The sequence below is a fragment of the Neolamprologus multifasciatus genome, chromosome 5 (genome assembly GCF_963576455.1).
Source record: "Neolamprologus multifasciatus chromosome 5, fNeoMul1.2, whole genome shotgun sequence".
NCBI lineage: Eukaryota > Metazoa > Chordata > Actinopteri > Cichliformes > Cichlidae > Neolamprologus > Neolamprologus multifasciatus.
Genome location: NC_140443.1, coordinates 1,651,274 through 1,676,273, shown reverse-complemented (window position 1 = coordinate 1,676,273; position 25,000 = coordinate 1,651,274). Strand labels below are relative to the sequence as shown.

Below are 25,000 nucleotides of genomic sequence, written 5' to 3'. Positions count from 1 at the left end.
AGTTACATATGGATTAAAATAACCGATGCAAGACTCGAGTTTAGTGTCAAACTAAGAATAACAACTAATCTGAGTCTACTGCAATAAATTAGCAGTGATTTAGAAGAAGACAGACACGAGTGCAGCCGGACTCTCTCAGGCGAGTCCACAGCGAGGAGCCCCGACATCAAACACTTTGTCTTTAAGCAGGACGTGAGTTAGCAGAGTTGATGCACAACGGCTGGTATCTGTAGTCTGAGTATCTTCAGGAGCCTTGAAGGGCTTTAAAAGTAACAAGCCAAGTCCTAAAATCAGTTCTTGAAGTGATGCACAGCCAGTACAGAGTCATGAACACTGATATGTTCAGCGTCCTTAGCTTTTGTAACAAGTCTGGCTGCTGCATTTTGCACAGTATGAAGTCTACAGCTGGTAAAAGACCATTACTGTAATCTGAGAGGAAATAAATGCCAGAATGATCATCTGACCATCTCTAAACTTCAGTACTGATCATCCCTCGTGATGGCAGCAGGATCAGGTGAGCTCATGTTTGTCAAAAGGTTCGAATGAAATAGCGCCGAGCTTTCTGACAGCTGATTTTACTGACAAAGGACCAAAGAGGACTGGATGCTAATGCAACGTGTCTGAACCAATAACGAACATTTGGTTTCTTCTGGACAAAAAATAAATAAAAAATCAATTTCTGAATATCAGTTAGATCGTTTTTAAGTTTGGAGAGGTTTGGTGATTCAGTGAATTTCATTGTGTCATCACTATAGCAGAGGAACAAAATGTTATTTCCCTTCAATAATATGTTCCAGTGGAAGCATAAGGAACGACAAAGGGATGGTCCTGGTGCAGACCCCCGAACGGCTCCACGGTTTGAGCTGTGGTCGCCAATGGAAACCAATCTGCTGTAGGGCTGGGCGATATGACCCAAAATTCATATCTCGATATTCTTTAGCTGGATGGCGATATACGATATATATCTCGATATATTTTTTTTTAAGCCATAAGGTAAGAACAAAAAGAGAGTTCTCAGAGTCCCAGATGTCACACGGGCACTTTTATTAACATACAGCATAGATTTACATGAAGAAATTACTCAAAAATAAATTATGAGCATTTATTAAATAATAATGCTCCACAAATAAAAGAAAACAATGTTGTTTTTGTGCATAACAAAAAGCTCACAATTGTGCAGTCAAAATGTAAACTAACAGACGCTGAGCATAATAACAAAGACAGATTTCACAGCTGCTCTGTTCCCAACTTCTACTGTGTGACTGACAGCTGGAGTTTGAAATCTGCTTTGTAACCGTGTCTCTTAACAGGTGCCATTTATGGCCTTTATACACACACAATACGGTAATATTACGTTGAAGCACAGTACGTATCACTCCACGAGGCTCCAGACTACGGTAGCCGTAATGCTCCGACAATCCATCAACCGGTGCAGCTCCGTAGCTTAGCAAAGTCGTACTAAAACATTTTTTTGACAGATTGCTGAGCGCCGTGTACCACATAAAATCGGTTCGCGGTCATCAAGCACAACCAGAATTCATACATAAGGCGCGCTGTCAACTTTTGAGAAAATGAACAGCCATGCATGTCGTTAGCGCGGTTAGCTCGTTAGCGCGGTTAGCTCGTTAGCATGGTTAGCTCGTTAGCACGGTTAGCTCGCTAACACGTTGACGCCGTCCAGCCCCACAACTCGCTAACGGAGATTTGCCGTGTCCATCTTGTCGCTGCCTGCAGGTGAAGCTATGGGGGAGGAGGGGGAGTTGTGTTCAGTGAAGGAGAGGCGAGGCCGAGTAACGTTGCACAAAGACAAAAGTGGACGAAAGAGAGGCAAACTTGTGGCTCCACAAGTATAATTATAACGTAACATAGACTATATCGATATAAAGGATATTGTCACATCTTATATCTCGTATGAAAATATATCGATATTTTTTAAAAACTCGATATATCGCCCAGTCCTAGTCTGCTGTATCAAAACGCTGCACTGCAGTCAAACAGGACAAGAAGAGCCTTTTCACCAGAATCAGTGATTCTTTAAATATCATTTGTTCCCGTCATAAGCACAGCGTCAGGACTGCTGTGTGTGTGCTCTTCTCAAACAGCCCTTGTTGTAGTCAGATGGCCAAGCTTGCTGTCTTAGGGCGGTGACATCCAGAAGTTCACACAGAAATTTTGGAAGCATGCTATCAACGCTGATTGATGAGCGTTTCAGTCGTGGCTCAGTACTTACACGCTCATCCACAGAGCATGAAAGAGAAACGGCCGGGCGCATCGATAAAAGAATCCAGAACCACTATTTTGGATTTGATGTTGTTATTTTTCTGCTGCTGATTTCTGATTTAAACTCACAGGATTTAAAAGACAGCCTGTGAGCTGAAACGAGCTCTGGGGCTGGGAAATGTCCGGCCTTTGCCTTCCTCGCCTGATCACTGTTAGCGAGTCTTTAACTTCTCGATAACATACTTGAAGATTTGTCGTCTTCCATCTCTGCCTTCTGGGATTGTATTTGCTAATGTCTTTATTAATCCAGGGCACTGACCAAGGACCACGTTAAGTCCTCATCCTAAAAAAGGTGCAGCGAGTGTGGAAGAATTGTGTAAATGTAGTGACGCAGCTTCTTTTACCTGCTCACCTGGAAGACTTATATCAAACAGAATCAGTTAGAAGCATCGACTTATTAAAGCCACATGTAAACACAGAGTTATCTGCACCCACAACGTCCTGTTGAAACCACGTTACTGTCCCAAACACAGGAGGCAAAGCAGCGACAAACATCATCAGTGTGAAACCAGCAGCTGAGAGACGTCGAGCACACAGAAGACACAAAAGTCTGTGTTACACCGCAGACGTTTCACACTTTACTTTGAAACAAACCTCAGACTTCATCCACCTCAACAGGCCAAAGCTCCACCCACAGCCTCTGAGCTCAATCATCATATGTTCACAAACGAGACTTATCTCGGTTCGAGCATCGCAGAGGGAATCAGCAGAGCTGGTGTGTCAACCACAGGTCAGACACATCACACACACTCTCTCAGTAATGAATGCACAGGCATGTCCTCAAACGCACACGCTCGGCTCTACCTGATTGAAAAGAGCCATTTCCAGACGCTCGGTAAATAAAAGCCTTCAGAGAGCTTCGCCGTGATGACACGGTGGCAGGAACAGGTGCAGGTTTCATTCAGACGTTTTATTAAAAGCAGCCTGATGGCCAGAAAGCACCCTGTGCAATTTTCTATATTTGTGTCTCGCTGGAAACGCTCGACTGAAGCTAAAACTGTGATAATTTTATCAACAAATGTAATCTCAGTCATTTAACATGATTGCCTGTTAACTTAAACATTATGCATTTGTTGAACTTTATTGAACTTGAAATGTGAGTCAAATGGCAGACGGGGAGGATCCTCCAGGCTCAGGGTGGAGCGGGAATACACCACGACTGGCTGGGATGTGAAAGAGAAGACAGCGTGGTGATCTAAAGTCCATCGAGAATAAAACCTGCAGACTCCACCATCAGATGGGAGGCAGCCGTGCAGCTGTGGGTTCACCCTCCAAAAGGAATCAGCACGGCCGTCACAAAGAGAGACCTGGAGACTCAAAGCCAACGAGACAGAAAACAGCTCGTGTTGTCGGTCGATGAGATTTTCAACATGCAAACATGAGCAGGAATAACTTTTTGTCCTGATGTGGATTCACAGCAAAAGGTTATGTTGGACGGATCAATGAGTCACCATCAGCACACGACACGTAGATTTAAAGGGCCGGATCTCCTCACTCTGAAATGATCCTGTGAGGTTTCTGTATCCAGTTCTTAGCATTTCATCCCCCAAATGTTGATTCTCTCTGAGGTGCAAAGGTGCAACTTGTTTCTCCAATCAAAAAAAGGTGACACATACACTCAGCTAAAGCAAAGGTTGGAGTTCAGAAGTGGTGTCACAGTGGGTGGGCAACAAACCAAACAGACCGTTGTTGAGTCGACGAGCAGGAAAAACTTACAGTCACAAACACGAGTCTGAAACACAAGCTTGCACAGAGAAAAAGAATCAAAGAAGGTGCTGGAAGAGTCAGAGCAACACTGAGATCCACAATTATGTTTCATAAAACCTCGAATGAGACAAAAGCATGAACACAGCCTGGAGTCCTGGTCCGGAGAAAGAACGGACATAACCACGTAGGGCTGGGCTACATCATACCGTTCACGGTAACACCGGTGTAATTTTGGGCAATGATAGGAAAATGAAATATGGCGATAGAATATGTGTACCACGCACATGCGCAGTGCCTAAGTTTACATACACACATGGCGGCGACGCAGAAAGAGAAGAGCGAAAGTGGGTCGTTAAATGAAACAGATGAACCTGAACTGGTTTGTAAAAATGCTGCAGCTTCACTGGTGGAACTGGTTTAGCTTTCGTCAGATACACAACAAAGCACTATTTTTGGTAGCGCATGCTAGCGGGCCGTCGTTATTACCGTGTTGTTTGGAAAATACGACACTTAAAATCATCCTTTGATTTTTCTGAAAGTCGACAGAGCCCCTTATAATCCCGTGTGCCTTATGTATGAACTCTGGTTGTGTTTACTGACCTCGAAACGATTTTATGTTCACGGCGCTCGAAAATCTGTCAAATGTTTCAGTACGACTTTGCTAAGCTACGAAGCCGCACCGCTTGATGGATTGTCGGAGCATTACGGCTATCGTAGGCGGAGCCTCGCGGAGTGATACGTACTGTGCTTCAACATAATGTTACCGTATTGTTTGTGTATAACCTCTTTTTAAGTTTTGTGGATATTATACATGGTTATGCTGAGGATATGTCGACCAGTTTCCACTGGAAATGCCTTTTGGTTAAACTGTCAGCAAAGAATTTGCATTTGCACTGTTAATTTTTATATAACTTTAATGCAAAAAACAGCTGCTTGTTTAAGTGAAAATACATTGATGTTTGTTTGTTTTTTGCACTAATAAAGTTGTGGAGTTGTAAAGTATTTTGTCTCGTGTCAATTATATCGTCAGTTATATCGTTATCGCAAATTTTCAAATGTATATCGTGATAAATATTTTTGGTCATATCGCCCTGCTCTATAACCACGAGGGTCAGACTGCACGTACACTCAAACCATTTTAAACCACTTGCACGTCTGCACGTGGCCTCAGTCATCCGGTGACCAGCTGGTGACCTGCTGCCAGCTCTGGTCACGAGACGGGAAAATTAGTTTTCCCCAACTGGTTGGTGAATATGCAGCAACCTCCAAAAGTCAAACTGGTCACAGAGAGGGTGCTGCACCAAAAACCACCTTGTGGTTGCTTTGGTTGCATGGACAGCACCAACTTGTCTGCAAACACTTGCCAACACAGAGCAGCAGTGAAACACAGCCGGGCCTTACTGCTGGAAACATGATTCAAAAGGTGCAGCTTTTACTTTGAAGGGCAGGGCTCTCATTCCCCACTCGTCACTGTTTCATAAGCACTCAGCGAGAAGGTTGCACACAAGCCGTTATCTTGCATAAAAACGACGGGTGGCTGCAGGAATAAGCAACCAAAGCAATGCAGAAACGTTTTTGGTGCAGTAGCTATGACCAGTTTCACCTCGCAGAAGCAAGGACCACTCGCCAGCTGGTTGGAGAGCCTTCCTTGGTGGGGGGGAAACTCATTTTTCTCTAGTGCCAGGTAATCTCGACTGGTCTCTTATCAACCAGAATCACAAAAGCATTTATTGATCTGTTTAATAATCGTTCTGTAAGCGATGGAGAGAGGGACCTACTTTCAGAATCACCCTGCAGGCGTACCTACAGGCTCCAGGGCTATGGCCACGCCCCTTATTCCCCTGAACACTCAGTATTATTACTTGATTAGATTATTAGATGACTAGACTGCAAAATCAGGCCACTTTATAATAATTAATTGGTCTAAATAAGTAATAAAGTCACTGTTTGTTTTGTCTGCGGCACTAAAAAGGTTGTTTAAAGTTTTCTCTTCCAATTATGATTTACCGATCCATGTTTAATCTTCCCGTTTGTTTTACCTTTAGGCCGTTTCCTATCTCGGATCACGGATGACTCGAATGTTTACAAGCCAACGCATTGTTGTCCGTTTCCATAGTGATGATGCTGCAGGCACAAAGAGACGCGGTTTCCGTGCACGTCGCGAGTTCAAGGCAGCACATTCCACATCCATCACCTGCAGCACCACGGCTCCATGTATTTGATCAAATTTAGTCCTCAGACTGTTTCTGTTTAAATGCAGGGACGGTGGGCGGGGCCGTTTTCTGCTCCTCATCTTTTTCCTTTTCGATTCTTTTTATTGATCGGTGCCAAACGGCAGCAGCTGTCACAAAGCCAGCCACCGACATCACCGACATAAGTGTTCATCCTAACAGAACATAAATTGAACATGTGCAGCAGCAGCTCGAGCCGCGGTTCGCCTCTTGTCTTTTGACCCCATCTGTTGGCAACACGGACCCCCCCAGCCTCCACCACAGAGCATCTCAGGCCTGCTGACCCAGGGATGACGATTCAAATGATGCAGAGACTTTTTAAAAATATTAAAAGATGATTTTTTTAGGCAGCAGAAAGACTACGAGTAACAAACCCAGTCTGACATTAGTGATGCTTTAACTCCAAAGAGGAAAAAACAAAGCGAGCCGCCCCCTTCAGTGTTATCGGCGGGGCTGTTTGACCCAGATCCCTGGGCTGTGAGAGCATCCGAGTGGCTGCTCGCTCCTACATAAGATATGAGAAAGCCGTGCAAGTGTTCAACTCGATTATGCGGATGAGAGGAGAGCGCGGCTGGCTTTATAGGCCGACCAGCAGGGCCTCGAGAACCTCGAGTAAACCGGAGTCCTGTTTGATGTTTGCTGACAGAGATAACGGGAGAGGGGAGAGCGTGGCATTTCTTTAAATTGAAATGTAAATCCACCTCGGCAAACAACGGCGACGGCTCGCGATTCTACCGCAACGAGCCGAGAGTTGAAGTTACCTCAGCACAAACACGGGACGCAGTGATCGTGAAGCTCTTTCCTTTTGAGGAAGCGAAGCAGCAACGTGGCTGTAACAGACCTGAACGGCAGCATGTCAGCGTACCACAAAAAGCAGCTTAGCAAACAAAGAGATGAAATCTACTCGCTTGTCCAAATGTGCAGAGATTTTTATGCAGTTCTTTAAGACAACAAAAGGCGACTGCGCACAAAAATAGGTAAAGAAAAATCATCCTGCACAAAAGAAAGGATACAAACAGCCAGGGCAACAATGCCTCTCCACTCCCGCTGTGCGACAAGCGCACAGTCCCTCAAAAGGAAATTTCTCTTTCACATGCCTGGGTGCAGTATAATGCCCGAACAAAGATCACTTTAGCTCTATAACATGCTATTGGCGTGCTGAGAAAACAGCTAGCGGTTTGTGTTAGAGGCAGACGGCCTTAATCTGACACGCTCGTCCTCTGCAGAAAGGAAGCGAGCTTCATAACGAGGCTGCGTTTCACAAAGCGCCTCGAGAATCAGGAGACAAAACTGGGCTTCAAAACCTCAAAGTTGCTGATGTGTGCCAAAGCAGAGCTCAGTGTGGGGCTGTGTGATATCGAACGGTGCAGAGAAACAGAACAGAGGACCTCAGAAGTGCTGCACGCCAGATCCAAGATAGCACACGCTCCTTTTGTTCTGCTTTTCAGGCCTCTCTGCACAAATGAACACTGATCTCTTTACTTCCTGTTTTTCCTTCAGCAAGCTGAAATGTTTCATTTCTCCTCATCTAATCGGAGCTTCCCTCCAACACGTTGGAACAATGACGATCCAGGGCTGAAGGGACCTGTTGACGGCTTGGTGCCGGCGTCTCGTGACGCTTTGGCGTTTCACACGAGGCAACATGTCGACTGTATGTTGGTCATCAGTGTTTTGAACCCTCACAGGTGAACAGGGCTGCAGGGTGTCGTGTTACATCGTCACTCATCCTAAGCTCTCTTCGCTTCGAGTTATTAACCTCCAACCTTTGCTATCTGATGGCTTACTGCCACCGTTACTCTCGGGCTCATCCTGGATCGCATCTTTTCCACGTTTCGCCGTCTTTTTGTTCCTTATCTGCCTCGAACACTGCGAGTTTCCACACAAAAGCACGCGTCTCCTCCTGCTTTCAAGCTCGCTCACAGTTTTTTTAACCGCCACCTCCTTCCACTCTCTCATTTCACTCTCTTCTCCGCAGCTTTCTCTGGAGACTAAGTGCATTAGTATAAGAGGCTCTCTACCAGACTCGTGGCCTTCCTTCAGGCGCTGCAGCTCACGGGCCGAGCTCCCTCGTGCACTCTCAGAAGCTGAGTGCATTTCTGCGAACCCTTTGCTTTTGTGCAAGGCAGAATGATAGAGTCTTCACATCCATTAGTGACCGTACATCCGGTCAATACCATTGCAAGCTGCTTTGTCATGACAGGGGCAGGAGGTTTAATCATAACTGAAGTCAGGATCGCAACCAACAGAACTCGGAAAGAGCAGCACTAAATCGACCGACGCTCTGAAAGCTCTTATTATGGGTTTGCTTGCACTAGAAAGAAAAAAGTCTAACAAGAAGACGGAAGAAATGATGACTGGTTTCTCCACTACGGCGAAGAAGGTGGAATAATTTCAGGGCATATTTTATATGAGCAAAAAGCAATAAAACAAAAGAGAAGTGGATGCTTCCACGGGGCGATCATGAGATATTTGACTGCAGACAGTCACGCACAGTATCTGCAGGAGCCTGAAGCTAAAACAAGGACGGGATTTGTTACTGTTTTCATTTAAAAAGCATTTTACTTTCATGTCTCTTGGTTTTCTCATCATTCTCTTCATACCAGCAGTTATTGCTGCTGTGTGTTTGCTACAGAGGAACCACTGACAGTGATGATAAACTCCTGATACTGTTGAAAGCTACGAGCTTCACTCGGGTCAGCTGGTCCCACAAAAACGGAGCACTTATTAACGTGCTAGCAGCTGTTTCATAATAACCGATTCATTATTAAACGTTTAAGCATTCTCTGATTCTCTCTTTTCAACAATATTGATTGGCAGTAAACGGAAAATATTCCATCTTTGGATCAAAAGATTTCCCCTTAAGCTAACTGAAATTACGCTGCCAGAGGAAGCATCAGCATTTTGCAGGAAATTTCCTCGAAAGCCAAAATCTCAGCATGTCTGAACGTGCAACAGGTGTGATGGAGGAAAGAGGTTCAAACACCAACCCCATCACATTAGCAACACCTCAGAAAACTTCCATCTCTGCACCACCAGCGAGCTTTGCCCCCCTTCACCTGTGACGGTCCCACGCCGTCAAACACAGGAGGCGGGGAGTCCCCTCCTCTCAGCTCTAATTAGACTCATTTAAGTCAGACACTAAAGCGGACATCTACACCCCCACAGCCAAACTAACTTAACATGTTACCATCCACATTTTTCATGAGTCAGAGCTGTAGGGCCAAATCTGACAGCTAGCATGCTTGGTTAGCATGCTTGGTTAGCATGCTTGGTTAGCATGTAGCTGGTTAGCATGCTTGGTTAGCATGCAGCTGGTTAGCATGTAGCTGGTTAGCATGTAGCTGGTTAGCATGTAGCTGGTTAGCATGTAGCTGGTTAGCATGTAGCTGGTTAGCATGTAGCTGGAACAGCAGGTAAAGGCGCTCAAACAAAAATATTATTTTTGGCTCAAAAAACATAAACATGGTTTAGAACCACAACTACAACTTAATCCTTTATTTATCCAGGTAAAAAATCTCATTGAGATTAAAATCTCATTTCCAAGAGAGACCTGGCATCATGGCAACAAAAGTCACACACCACATAGGTATATAACATTTAAAACAAATACAATATCCCATACCAACATGTGTAAAATATACAATAACAGATGAAATTAAGAGAACATTAAAAACAGTCACACTGAGTAAAAGAGTTGTTCTCTCTCCCAATTCTGATCATTTCAGTTCCTTCTGCAGATTTTTCCAGGAAGCAGGGGCAGCGTATTTAAAAGCCTTTTTCCCCAATTCTGTTCTGATTTTTGGGACAATCAATTGTATGATTTTGTTCGAACGAAGGCTGTATTGGTTGTGTTTTTACACATATAAACACATAAATAAGATCCAGCCCAAGGAGAGATTTATAGATAAAGATCAACCAATGGGAGAGTCTGCGAATATGCAAAGATGGACATTTAGCAGCAGCATACAAAGAACAATGATGTACACGACTTCCATAGCCAGTAATAAAACATAGAGCACAATGGTGCACAGTATCCAACCTCTTTAGGTGGTGGGCAGGTGCATTCATAAAAAGCAGGTCACCATAATCCAATAAAGGTGAAAAGGTTGCACGAATCAAATGTTTTCTCACTTGGAGAAACAGGATTGGTTTCTAAAAAAGTAACCTGGTTTTAGTTTTAACTTCGACACAAGCCTTTGAATGTGAGTCTTAAATGACAAATTCTGATCTATAATGAGCCCTAGATACTTGTAAGATGTCACCATTTCAATTTCAGATCCTTGAATTGTTTTAATCTGAGGAGACGTAGCTAACGACTCTTTGCCATTTGAGAATGGAACATCGCCTTACTCTTCCACCTCATCCTCGAGCTGGGTGATATTTCAGACCGTTGAAGCTAACGTTCTGACAGTGACCTTCGCTTCACTCTGAAATGCAGAAATTGTTCCAGTTTCTCACGTCTGTGCTGACAAGACAGTGAAGCACTCGTTCTGTGCTTCTCTCACTGATATGTAAGCTGCAGCTGACCGATGCACGATACACACCCATGCAGCCGTCTGCCATCCAAGCAAACCACCCGAGCTGCCGCTGGAAGGGAAAATGGGCAGGTTACAATCAAAACTGACTGATGTATTCAAATCGAATGTTTGGTCTTCATGGCCATGAACGGAAAAAGTAAAATTTAAAATCACTTCTGCAAAGCCTGAGCGCTAAACAGGAAAGAGAAATGGTTGCAGGTCAGCGGCTCAGTCAGCAGAATAATCACTTCCACGTCAATATTTCCCGCCACTTGACTTTAATCTCTCAGTCCACCCGAGTTCCTTTAATTAACAAATTGCTTGACAACAAGCCGACTGGCCGTCTCATAAATTACCAGCGGATCGCAGCTTGAGAAAGCGATTTGGACCGGATGCCGATTAATCCGCCGCCAGCATCATCCCAGAGGAGAGCGACTCGCGAAGCTCCCCGAAGAGAGCGGCTGTTCAAAGCTGCGTGCACAGACGTCAACCGAAACGGCTTGATCTGAGGAGCCGAACGAAAGTGGCAATCATCAAGAGAGGCCTGAAAGTGAGGGAACGGGAGCAGCTAGAGGAGGTAGAAAGAGAAAGAACAGAGAGGAGCGGTTATGAAACGGCGAGACAAAGACGAGGGCTGGAAAGGAGACAGCGCGAGAAAGACGTCTACTCACTAATTAATAGGTGTCTGAATTTCAATTAACGCTGACCTCGATTTCTGTGAGGAAGAAGAAGAAGAGGAGGGACAGCTTATGTAAGAGGGCATCTGTGGAGAATATTTTGTTGTCCTGGCGCTCTGCGGACGTGAACAAGGCGCCCGTTCTTCAGCAGTGGGCTGGATGTTAGCTGCAGGTCTGCCTGGAAGTTGGAATAATGCGACGTATTGTCGCAGCAACGCGACGCAGCGCTCGGAGCAGAGCTGTGATTGTTTCCATGTGTGACATCGTGTTCCACACTTTGGCCTCCAGTGTTGCATTACTGCACAATAATGCTATTATGCTGTTATAACTGCATCATGTTTGTGTCACTGTGCATGCTACTCACTGTGCCGGTCTGACACTTTGTTCTTGCTGCCAGTCAGGGCTCACCGTGCAGCCTACGTTTCCCAAAATGCATCTGAGAATAGAGAGACTGCTATCTGTGCTTTTCAAGGATGGTGCGTTATTATTACTGACTAATCAGGAGGTTTTATGACACAGCAAGTCCAAAACTGCTTCATACTCAGTTTACAACCTCAAACTGGACAGCAAAGCCCCAGTTTTCACCCCAGAGAAGGTGGAGCAATCAAATGTGGAAGAAGTGTGGTGGAGGGGGGCGTAGTCAGATGAAAACACTAAATAAATACATTTTCAAGTGTTTTCTGTCAGATTTCTGGGTGGAAACAAAATATGAACAGGATAGACAGGAGAGACCACACCCGACTGAAATCAATCGACTTCTTCTCTGCACTGATTTCACCACAGCTGACTTCTTCAGAGCCATTAGTAGAAATCTAAGTCTGGAGGAGTCTGTGTTTGCAGTCCACACTGATCTGTAGTGAGAGTAGGGAACAGGTGGAGGAGAACCTGGCAGGTGGAGGTGTGGACTGTAGAGAAGAGGAAAGAAAGTTGGCAGATACAAGACAGAATATGTTTGAATGAGTCATGCAAGGAGTCGATTTAATGAAGGTTGATTAGTTTAAATACCCACGGTCAAGAAAATATGTGAAGGAGGGAGTGCAGGCAGGGTGGAGCGGGTGGAGACGAGTGTCAGGGGTGGTTTGGGACAGAAGGAGATCAGCAAGAGTGAAAGAGAAGGTTTAAAGATGGTGGTGAGAGCTGCTGTGATGGTTGGGAGAGGGTGGAGGCCGAGCTGAAGATGTTCAGATGTTCACTGAGCAGCATGGATCAGAAATGAGTCTGAGAGGGTTTGGACATGTGCAGAGGAGGGAGGGTGGATGTGATGGACAAGGGAGGATGAAAGTGGAGCTGCCAGGCGGGAGGAGAAGAGCTCAGAGAAGATTCATGGATGTAGTGAAGGAGGACATGCAGAGGGCTGTTGTGACTGAGTAAAAACACCAGAAAGATGGAAAGCTTGACTTAAGATAAGATAAGCTTTATTAGTCCCACGCGTGGGAAATTTGTTTGTTACAGCAGTGGACAGTTCGAAGTTACACGGAAAATTAGAAAAAAGGAAAACACTGGAATAAGATATCAATAGATAATATACACAACTGTACACAATCGAATAAAATAGAATACAAATGCTATATACAATTGAGTATAATACAACGATGCCAGAAAAGATTATTTTAGTATATTTATATACCACACACACACACACACACACACACACACACACACACACACACACACACACACACACACACACACACACAACACGTCAGGCGTACAACAATCAAGAATGCAAAGCTACTAAAGGGAGAAAGTAAAGCTGGCAGTACAAGACGACACTGTTGTGCGTCCCTGCACTTGTTCCTCTGTTTGCATGTTAGATTTCCTCCAGCATGTCAAACCCTTCTGTCCCTTCTGTGGGCGATCGTGGCTCAAGAGTTGGGAGTTCGCCTTGTAATCGGAAGGTTGCGGGTTCGAGGCCCTGGCTCCGTAAGTCTCGGTCGTTGTGTCCTTGGGCAAGACACTTCACCTACCGCCTACTGGTGGTGATCAGAGGGCCCGGTGGCGCCAGTGTCCGGCAGCCCTCGCCTCCCGAATGTGTGGATGACTGGATGTGTAAAGCGCTCCTTAGGGACGAGTAAAGCGCTGTACCAAATAAAGGCCATTTCCCATTCTGGCGAGCAGGACGGGTGGTGAACAAACCTTCAGGTGTGGAAACTCATCACCATCCTCCACACAAATTGGCTTTGTAGGAGAAGTCCACAGCTAAGTTTGAAGCCACAGAGCACACAGTGTACGAACTGTCTGAACACGCCCGAGAAGATGACCTTGAATATGAGATCATCCACATGTAATGAGTTTATTGTGCATTTTCTCTTCAGATGCCGACGGCTGGAGCCTTTTGATGACGCCTCTTATTTCTGTGAGTCACTCTGTGCTTTCAAAAACCAACAAATCTCCCTTTACTTCTCCAACGTTCACCTTTATTTACTGCAATGCAGCTCCGGCAAAGATGTCAGAAGAGTGACGTGTCTGGCCCGTGATGATGAGAAACAAAAGAAAGCAGCTGTTTCATCACGCCGACACCGCTGCTGTCAGACTCCTGCTGCAGAGCCCAGAACCTCAGTCTGAAGCCGTCTGATCTATTTTTGACTCCTTGTTCTACTTCATAATGTTTGTGTCTGAATTCAAGAATATGCTGCGTTACGCTTTTTGTGAACGTTATCAAATTTCTGTTCTTCAACCAGGGAGATGAACCCTCCTGCAATAAAGCCACCTCTGAAACCCTCACACCTCTGCTGCCACCTCCACCTGTGTGGAAGAAAGCAAAGAACAGAGCAAAGCCGATGCTCACGCTTTAAAAACAGTTGGGTTAAAGAAGAGCACAATTTAGGGGGCTTTTCTGAGGTAGAAGGCCACAGACGATCATTACACAGGAGACTTGGTGGGCATCGACATCAAAGCTAAAGTCCTGGATTCCAGATAAAAGCCTGGAAATACTTGGATGGGAAAATAACGTTTAAAGCACCCAAACACGGAGCTTTGCTCGTCCAAGGAAGCTTTGTGTTGGGGAAAAAAGAAACAAATCGATGCGAGTGTGTTTACCCCACAAGATCCTACAGCGCCACGCTTCTGAAAGATGAATTTCTTTAAGTGGAGTCGAGATAAAAACAAAGCGTTTCCTCCAAGAACCCCTGCAGTGCAAGCAACGTCATTAAAAGCTCCGACAGAGCCTCCAAGTTCAGCTCCGCTCTTTGTTTCTGTACGTTTACGACACTCGCAGCAGGTAACGGCTGCAACTAATCTGCTGTCAGGCAAAGGATCCATAAAATGAGGAAATGCAAATAAAAAGGTTTGTGTGTGAAAAGTGACACACGAGAACAACATGTTTCAGTACAACAAGGTTTTATATCAAGCTGTCGATGCCACGACAACATTCTCCTTCTGTTTGAGACCCAAACTTTAGTCCTGACAGAAATATCTGATTCTTTGGTTCTTGAATGCGTCACTAAATCCACCAGAGACTCAAACTTTGTCTTTCTGCTGTTTAATATTACACAGGTTGTCTGAGCACAAAGCTCCGGACATCTTTTCAAAGTGAAAAAGAAAATATTGGAGTGAAACATCTGCAGGAGATGTTATGAAAGGAATCCCTTTCAGCCTGATGTTCAACACTGCAGATATACTTTTGGTGACCCCCCCCAGACCGCTCTCTCCACTGGACACAACACAGGACTTTAGCAGTGGCTCCTTTCCTGTGAGTCTCACCGTGGTTGTGACGGGCGGCTGGATTGGCCGAGTCGGGCTCTGTGAGCTGCTCCTCAGCAGATTAACCTGCTGCCCTCGTAGCTGCTGTGTGTCAAAGCAACGTGTCCGAATGTTGAGCCACTGGCATCAACCAGGTTAGAGATCTTATCCTCTTCACCTTTCAGTGGAATGGAAACAGTACGCCCCCGAGGCGGGTCGACATCTTCCATTATTTACCAGATGCTTAAAAAAGAAAAAGCACACTTTTCGAAGCCGAGCAGTCCAGGCAGAGTCTTCTTAAACTGCAAACAGCTACTCTTACCCTCGGTCCATGTACGTGACTGGGAGAGGGGGGGGGGGGGGGGGGGGGGGGGGGGGGAGGGGTGGGAGAGGTGAGAGGACCAGCATATCGCAGTAACCAAAGAGTGTGATAGGCCTGCCACAAACGATTATTTTGATAGTCGACTAATCAGATCATCATCCATTGGACGTAAAACTACAGCTTATTGCACCAGCAGCATCTGCTCTTATATAACTATCATTAGCTTACAGCTTTAAGTGTGTAAGGTATGTGCTAACTAAAAATAAAGACAAGATGAGAGTTTATTAAATTTTAATGAAATTTGCAGATTGTTTCGGTGAAGTTTAATAAACTCCTTGCTATCTAAAATATAACAGGACACCGGAGTAAATTCTGGAGCATCTCCCACTTCTGATAATCAGCTGTCTGCTTGATGTTTATTCAGCTGTGTAAAAACTATAACTTTAATCTCAGCCAAACCGATTTACTCAGGAACAAATAAAATACTAAAAAAAGCCAAACAATAACAGTTTTAAGTTATCTAAGTGACTTATATATCATGTTTAACCTGAGTAGCTAAAGACGGCGGTGGGTTTGAAAACGATTAGCTGGGAGCCTAGCCCCCGGCTAGCTATCGAGCTAGTGGGTAACAGACGTCGGAGCGCTTTTGAAAATATGTGGTGTCTTGATAAACTGAGCAGATATTTGAGGTTTACACAGCTACATTCTCGCCTGAAAATATGTTAAACGTTTATTTTGTGACCCAGAAAGAATAATAAGAGTAATATTAAAACTAACTAGCTGCCGCCATTGTTGGAAACTGAGCTGGGCTGCGCTATGAATTCTGGGACACAGCTTCTTCTTCTTTGGGGTTTAACGGCAGCTGGCATCCTTGTACATGCAGTGCTGCCATCTTCTGTTTCAGTCCGTTATTACACTCTTAAATCCTACTACTTATTCCTGCGTCTTTTGGGATCTTACAAAGCTTCAAACGACGCGTCGACTATTAAATCAGTCGTCGACGATTTTGATAGTCGACGTAATCGTGGCAGCTCTAGAGTGTGAGCTGCAGGGCGGGGCGGCGATGCTGCCTCTTGGGTGTCGGAGACCACACCTCCAAGTCCTCCAAGAAAAAAGTGGATTCAGAAAATGTTTTTTCTTGAGAATCTCAACATGATTTTTCCCTTTTTTCTGGTTCATCTGTTTAATTTCCCACACAGTTCCTCAGTTATTCTGTAACCTGCTAACCTCACTGTCCCCTCAGAGTCCACCTCACGGATTCACTCTGCAGCAGCTCCTCTGAAACACACGATACCGACACGCGTGTGCTGTGCAGGGAACACTGATTATCTTCTTTAAATGAAGTTAAGTTCTCGTTACAGTACACGCAGCTCGAGCGTTTGCTGCCTTGGATCCCTGTCGTCTCAGAGCTCTCCTCTCCGTTTCCCCCTCAGGACTTTTGTGGATTTAATCAGGAAAAAAAATGAAGCGATCAGTGTTTCACGTGGATTCTCCCGGGCCGTGGATTTCATGGAAAACAGCGAGCGGCCCTGACATTTTACGCACTCGCACATCGCGATTCAACTACCTCCCTGTTTGTTCACGTGTTCGCACACAAAGCAGGCCGGGTTAATTTCCTTACGCATCCCAGAAGCACGTGGTCATCCTCGGGCCTCGGCTGCCCTGCACGATCCATATCTGCACCTTTGATGATCACAGTCTTCTCTACGATTGGTTCCACACGCGCAGCGAGGTAACAAACACATGAAATCAACTCTGTGCGATTAGAAATACACAAACAGACACGCTGCATCAGCCAAGAGCTCGCCGTGACCTTTCAACTCCATCGCAACAGCATAAATTAGCCTGATCCCAGAAACGTGCACATCTGTATCCGTGCAGTCTAATCACTGCGACTAAAACACACTGTGTGTAGTAACACGCTGCAACCCTTACACACCATCCTTATCACTACAGCCACTGGTGCATTCCTGATGCTAACAACAACAGGCCACAGGCAGTGGACGCTTTCCCCCCCCCCTCGCTCTCGCTCACTGCCCTATAAATAGCCCATTACTTTGAAATGCAAGTATGCTTCCTAAAATCTCCACCCCTCTCGCTCCGAGCGCGCTCCCAGACGCGCACACGGGCGACGCTCACCCATCTACAGCAGAGTCCAGATTAAACTCCTTTTAAAGCAGCGAGGACGGAGCGGCAGCATCACTGGGCCGTTTGATGTGGCTGGTTGATATGCAGCCGGCAGTGTTTGGCTGACTGAGTAGGAGCACGCCGTGCAGCGAGAGCGAGGCCGCTTTGACTCGAGTGCGCCGTACAGACGGGAAGAACAGCCAGCCGACATCTGTCAAACTGCATCTTCTGTCACATTCGGCTAAAAGCTGCAGCTCAACACCTCAACGCTAAAACATCATCAAGTTATTACGAGGCTCTTCATAATTAGTTTGGTTTTAAAACAAGAAGCCAGTCTTATGCTTCTCACTCGTTCTCAGTTCTGAACTGACGGTCGTACAGACGTGACCGAACACTTGGACTCTGGCGGCGTTGCAGCGCGGCATTACACGCCGAGTCTAAGAAATGAGATGAGCTGACACTAATTCATATGAGGCGACACGATCAGAGGCAAAGCTGCTTTGGCGAGAGTTAAAAATATTCCAGCGTCAGTGAAAAACTCGCTTTGTGTGAATCCTGAAAACCCATCAGCTGAGATTCTCCTGACGCCACCGACCAGAGACGGACGACGAGCTCGTCGACTCCGATTGAGGGCAGCTGGGTCAGCGGCGCCGCTCTGCAGGGACCAGGAAAACTAAATGATTGTTGGACTTCATGGGAAATTCTTAAAGTATTCCAACTATCAGCTTCACTCATCCAGCTGGTTGGTTTCCAGCAGCGTGTAAGCTCTCCCTCACATTAGAGGTGAACAAGAAAATAGGTTTAGCATCCAGCGTCGATTAATGCTAACACACGCAGGTGGCTCGGAGTTCTTACAGAGTGTGCAGGTGGGGCTGGATCAGGTGACCCTGAATCCTCCCTTAGTTATGCTGCAATAAGCTGCCGGGGATTCCCATGATGCACTGGGTGTTTCTTCTTCACTCACTATGTGTTAACAGACCTCTCTGTATTGAATCATATCTGTTATTAATCTCTGTCTCTCTCCACAGCAGTCTTTATCCTGTCTTCTTTCTCTCACCCCAACCAATCACAGCAGATGGCCCCGCCCCTCCCTGAGCCTGGTTCTGCTGGAGGTTTCTTCCTGTTAAAAGGGAGTTTTTCCTTCCCACTGTCGCCAAAGTGCTGCTCATAGGGGGTCATATGATTGTTGGGTTTTTCTCTGTGTGTGTTATTGCAGGGTCGACCTTACAATATAAAATATATGTTGTTGTGATGTATCAATAAAACTAAATTCTGTTCAGACTGAGAGTAAAATTCAATATAACATTCAATTTACGTCACACAGCTAACGTCCAAAACATTCATTTTTCTGTGTTTTTAGGTTTTGTAAAATTTAAAGCTTCTAGATAAACACGAAAAGAAAATCATTTAGTATTGATTTATTGATATTTATTTATTTTCTGTCCTTTCAATGAATTGTTGTCGTTTCGTGATGATGCACATGAATAAATGTGCAGCATGTTCATAAATAGTTAAAATTCTGAGTTCAGTATGTTTACAAGAAATGGTTGATTGATCACAAAGCACAGGGTGACATCACCACAGGCTACAGAGGGAGGAGCTGCAGAGATCTGACCCGGTCGCACGTCCACAGCCGAGAGGCTCACGGGACCAAGTTTCAGGGCCAAAGATAATAAATAAATCATGGAGAATCATGATGGTGGATCCTCATCTCTGGTTTTTTCATGATGCATCAGCGTTTTTGAACATTTCACAGTTGCAAAGCTTCCACCGCAACACGCCAACAACCAGCAGGTCTGCTTCGTTTTTCCAGAGCTCAAAGTCCTCCCATTCTCTGGGCTCATGTTGGGATTATTTTGGTTAAATTAAAACAACAACAACAACAACTTTAAAAATAATAATAACAACATATTATCAGTAATATATGTCTGCTTATCAGTAAGCAGACATCCCGACACCGTTAGTTCCACAAAAACAAAACGTGGGGTGGTGATGTCATCACCTGGAGCCTGACTGAGATCATTTAAAATCTCGATGCAAACGTGTCACATCTTTACTGCCTCGTGTTAGAGTTTAGTTGAGTTTGTGTGCATTTTAAAAGGGTCGGTTGGTTCTTTGTAGATGAATAAATACTGTGGTGCATTAGTGATGCTCGTATTTAAATATTCAAATAAAGATGTTTATAAAAAGCCTCTTTGGTGTTACTTTAGAGAGTCGATGATGAAAACAATTTTAAACATTTAAATGGAATAATTTACTCTGAGTGGTTTTCTTACATTTTTCATTTGAATCAAAAGATTTTTGGGTTTTTTTTCCAAAGAAAAGAAAAAAGATTTTAGACTTTTATTGAAATGAACGCGCTGATACGACACCCACAGTGCTGTGCATTAAATGGACTTCTAACCAGAGGATTTTTGGACTAATAGAGGCGTTTTGTAGTATCCGTAAGACATAATTTTTAATGCATTCAGTTTGAGGCAAACAGTAAAGTTGTGCACGTATCATTTAAAACACAAACTCAATCACATGACGCGAGATTTCGAAGCCAGATTTCTGAGAGCGCCGCCAGCTGCTGTCCTTCGTCACGTCCGACGCACCGCACTAGTTTGTCGGCGCATCAGAGCTGATCTGACAACTTTTTAAGCCATCTCTGGGCCATCTGTGAGTGTGCGATACCACGACCGGGCGCGCCAGACTGAAAAGGCATCGCTCGACATCCTCGACTCATCCAGCAGAAAGCAGCAGTGAAGATAAAGCAGGCAGAAGACTGATGCTCTCACCGGAAACTGGCCTCGTATTCTGCAAATGTGAGGCCCGCAGACTGACGCGAGTTCACTGCGCTGCTGTCACATCGCACAATAGAGCGGCTTTTAAAGAGCTCAATAAAAGCTATTTGTAAAGACAAAACATAGACGGTTACTTCTGCTGACAGCAAAGAAATGGCTGCAAACCGCCGCGAAGCACGGCTGGAGAGAAGCCCACAACAGCAGGCGGTCAGCTCTCAGCATCGGTCACAATATTCAACGTTTTATCCCGAAAAAATCCTTAATAATATTCAGATTCATGTAATATGTTTACTGCAGGGTCATCGCCCATGTTTGCATGTGTCTGTTATTGTAACAGCCTGATGGGTCAGAGGTGATGCAGGATTCATGAGATCAGGCTGCTAATCTGCATCAATTTCCAGAAAAGAAACCTGAAGTTTTACATTTTGTATTTTTTTCTCTTGGAGTCCAAAAGTTCCCAAAAGTATTTTTATCATCCTACATCAGAAAATTAAGCCACAAAGTTTTGGGGAATGCCGGAGCTGCAGATGGGCCTCTGAACGCCGCGAACAAACTCCAACTGCAGGACTCGATTTCAACATTGAGTCTCTGCAGCTTGAAGCTAGAGGTGGGAATCACCAAACATCCCACGATACGATATTATTGCGATTTTTTAAAAATATTTTGCGATATTCAGATTCTGTACATAAAGGTAAACTTTATCAATCATCATTTTCTCTAATATCAAAGTCTCACACTCAGTCTTTCTCTCATTTCAGTTTGATTGTTGACAAACTGAACGGTTTGTATTACAGTCTAGTCCAACTTAACTGAATCAACCATCTGGTACAATTATAGCTATTCTGAACTATGCAGTTTATGAAAACTATGCAGCCCCTTCAGCAACTGAAGAATTTGAAAGTAAATTAAAACAAAATATAATTTGACATTAAATAAAAAAGTTTTAAACTTAATTAAACAAAACATGTCTTAAATTAAAATAAGTAAACTGTCATGTTTATTAAACACATTTGGACAGTGAAGGAATGTCAGGATTCTCTGAAGTCAGAGCACAAAAACCTTTTTTGTAACAAAATATCGATTTCTACTGTCCCTGTATCCATACATTATTAGCAAACAAAATATCATGATGCTACAAAGTATCCATTTTTCCCCACCCCTACTTGTAACTGTAACTGTGAGACAACGACTCGTCATTTTACTGGTTTCTGGAATACTTGAATGTGCAGATGATTGAATTGAATCCACACTAAGTGGCATAAACAGGGACAGTGTGTATCTCATTGCTTGCGTCTTACTGTGTATGTTGACACAGTAACTTTGTTTCGATTTTGAACAATACAACATAAACACATCAGGCAGTCACTGCTTCTTATCGTTTCCTACAATCACGGTCGTAGCTGAGACAATCGGACTGAGCAGTAATCAGCAGCTGAGAGGTGAGACGAACATTTAGATCCTACATTTTCAGAAGTTGGATCTAAAGCCAAGCAAGCTGGTGTTCCTACAGAGGGCTTCCCAACCAATGAAACGTACCGCAGCACCTCAACAGTCTCATCCAAGGCCCAGTGAACAAAAACCAGCCCGTATGAAGGTGAAGGTCATCGTGTTTCTGGCGTCTTTGAAAAAGCCTGATCGTTGCTAGGCTAGCAGGTGCTTCATCAGGTGCTCATCCTGTCTTTTAATCAAGTCTTTGAGAGCTAATCAGCACTCAGACGGTTGATGGGCCCAGTTTATCCTGCAGGGCTTTGTGAAGGTTGTTTACTGGGTTCAGTCACAAGAGCAGGAACAACAGTGTTTGTCTGCAAACTGAGCCTCACATCAATAAACTGCTTGGTCAGTTTATGCCAAGCTTTGTTGTCTTGACTTTAATATTTCTGTGTAACTTAAACAGTTTAAATCTGCTTGGACTGTCGGTTTGTTGATTCTGAACATTTATCCATGACTGAAGCCGTTTCCCAAAACATTTTTTTAAAGGGGGGGAAATGTTGCAGCTTCTCAAATGGTAACTTTTATTTATTTATTTAACCATCTGGAGTGTTTTGGGGAATCTGTTCCACAGTTTTAGAAATATAATGAATATTATTGCTTTGTACCTCGACTGTGACCTGCTTCTAAAGTGCTGACGGGAGAAACATGATCACGTCTCCCTCCTGTGAAGGCGGGAGAGCAGACACTGCAAAAGGTGAATAATCACAGATGAGCCCACAGATGCTGCCTCCTGTAGAGATGATATTTGCATATTTGCCACTGAAATACATCCCGGATCACTCTGACTCTTTCTGCGCCAGCTTACTTTCAGCTGAGGATTAGAGCTCTCCAGTGAGGACACAACGAGATCAGACCATAGCAATTACTGAGCCACAGGCCCCCGTAATGACACTAACACCCACACACACACGCACGCACGCACACACACACGCAGAATGTGGTTTGAGCGTCTTGTCTCCAAACAAGGCTGCTGATGTAACAGCCGAACATCTGTGAGCCTCGGAGCAGAAGCAGCCATATGCCACCCAAAATTCTGGAGGAGATGGTGGGGGTGTGGGTGGGGGTGTAAGTGTCTTCTATTAGAGGGGTCGATATGAGAGTGGGGTCAGTGGAGCCTCCGGGGGCCACCTCAGATTACTCCGGTGAAGAGCGGCCAATCACAGGCAAAAAATCCTGTATGAGCGCGACCCCGTCACCTCTGCAGGCGTGCACGGCGGCACGCGGACTGTCCAGCAGTGAGTCAAGTAAACACGGGGGGGGGGGCGCGGATCCAGCGCTGATCGTCCAACAAACGGCTCGGATCCAAAGAGCCACCGAGCGCGCGCAAGCACTCTCTCTCTCACACACGCGCGCACGCACGCGCGCACACACACCGCTCAGTTCTGTGCAAGTTAAAGTCAAACAGCCCGAGCACAACACCAAAGCTCCCACCGGTAACCCACTTCACGCGGTGCGCGTCCACACGCTGTCTCGCGTGCGCGTGGCTCAGCAGCACGAAAACATTTTAAAGAAACGCTCAAAGCGAAACAAGACGAGGAAGGAAGGAAAGCTTTCTCTTACCGTGCAGACGAGGAGGAAACGAAGGAGAAATTATAAATCCTTAGTTTGTGGCCGCATTGTCGGACGGAGCAGACGAGGAGGAGGAGGAGGAGGAGGAGGAGCGGGCTGCTGCTGCTGCTGTGAGGGAATAATCCGAATGTCAGTGACAATAAAGCGGAGAGCGGAGGAAGAGGAGGAGGGGGCGCTACCACGTCCAATTAGAAACAGTGGGATTGATTGTTGCAGGAAATCAGGCAGTTAGTGTTCAGAGCAGTTCCACCCAGTCAGGATGGACCCGAGTCACTGAAGACTAAACACTGCCCCCTTTACAAGTGATTCATGAAAGAAGGAGATGAGGAGCTGACCGTGAAGATGATCCCAGTGACCGAAGCAGGTCAGAGTTCTCATCCAGGCTCGCTATGACGCGCAGACTTCCTCCACTGTGCTGCTGAAGTCCACTCTGTGATGTGTGGAGCTGAGATTAGTGGGGCTGATTTCCATATTCAAAGCTGCTACACTCAGCATCTGCCTCCAGCTGCTGCCACCTAGCGTCGGTATGAGGTCATTAAACGAGAGGAGGTACTGCTCTGGGCCTTAGCAGTTACAATAGAGTCAATTACATTTACTGTAAAGAAAATATACACAAACTCTACAATAAATTTACAATAATTGCTTGCAACAGACTGTCGACGTGTCCCGGATGTAGCCTGCACCTCGACCTGTGGTAGCGGGGATAGGCTCCGCCCCCCGCAGCCCTCATAAGGATAAGCAAAGAGAACGGATGGATGGCTGCTGTAAAATCCAGTTATAGCAACTTTTTGTAAATGCCGTTAATAGTTTTGCTTTAATTACAGTAAAGTTACTGCAAACACTTTTTCCAACAAATGACTGATGATCCACGATGATCCACGGCGCCTCTGTGTTCTCCCTGTGCCTGCGTGGGTTGCGTGGCTTCATAGATGTGACAGTCTCGGATACACAGGTAACAAGTAAACCTAATTTTAAAGTTTTATTTTACTTTGTTTTTTAATTAATGCAGTTTTTTATCCAATCCAATCCAATTTTATTTATAAAGCACTTTAAAATACCCAGCACAGGAACAAAGTGCTGTACACAAAACAAGTTAAAACAATAGAATAACAGAAAACAGCAAAATAAATAAGTAAAACACATAAAACATAAAATTAAAACAGCCCTATATTGAAACAAAAACAAGATAAAACAGCATCGAATCACCTAAAAACAACTAAAATAAAAAATAAAAAACCAACATCTCACGTGGTGTCAAAGGTCAGGGTAAAGAGGTGGGTTTTCAAGAGTGACTTAAAAACAGATAAAGAAGTGGCCTGTCTGATCTCTAAAGGAAGCTCGTTCCACAGTTTAGGAGCTGCTACAGCAAAAGTACGATCTCCTCTAAGTTTACGCCCAGTCCTGGGTACATGCAGGAGCAGCTGATCAGCTGACCTGAGAGAGCGGGTGGGTGTATGAGGCTGTAGCAGCTCAGAGAGATACGATGGGGCGAGGCCATGGAGAGCTTTAAAAGCAAATAAAGGAATTTTAAAATGAGTCCTAGAAGAAATGGGCAGCCAGTGAAGTGAAGCTAAAACAGGGGAAATGTGCTAAAACTTTCGAGTGCCAGTTT

General features: G+C 44.9%; 1 protein-coding gene across 4 annotated transcripts in view; it reads right to left on the bottom strand.

Annotated features, from left to right (window-relative positions):
• The window catches only part of pcbp4 (poly(rC) binding protein 4), a 204,145-nt gene extending 180,151 nt beyond the window's left edge, over positions 1-23,994 (bottom strand). Inside the window, exons 1-2 of one of the 4 annotated variants that reach the window (XM_085160425.1) lie at positions 23,724-23,993; positions 23,380-23,496 (exon numbers count right to left, since the gene is read on the bottom strand). The gene's annotated coding sequence lies outside the window, so the exon portion shown is untranslated. Of the gene's footprint in view, positions 1-23,379 lie in introns of all 4 variants that reach the window. The other 3 variants (XM_085160426.1, XM_085160428.1, XM_085160424.1) reach the window with 3 other exon arrangements.
• Between the last annotated feature and the right edge of the window lie 1,006 nt (positions 23,995-25,000).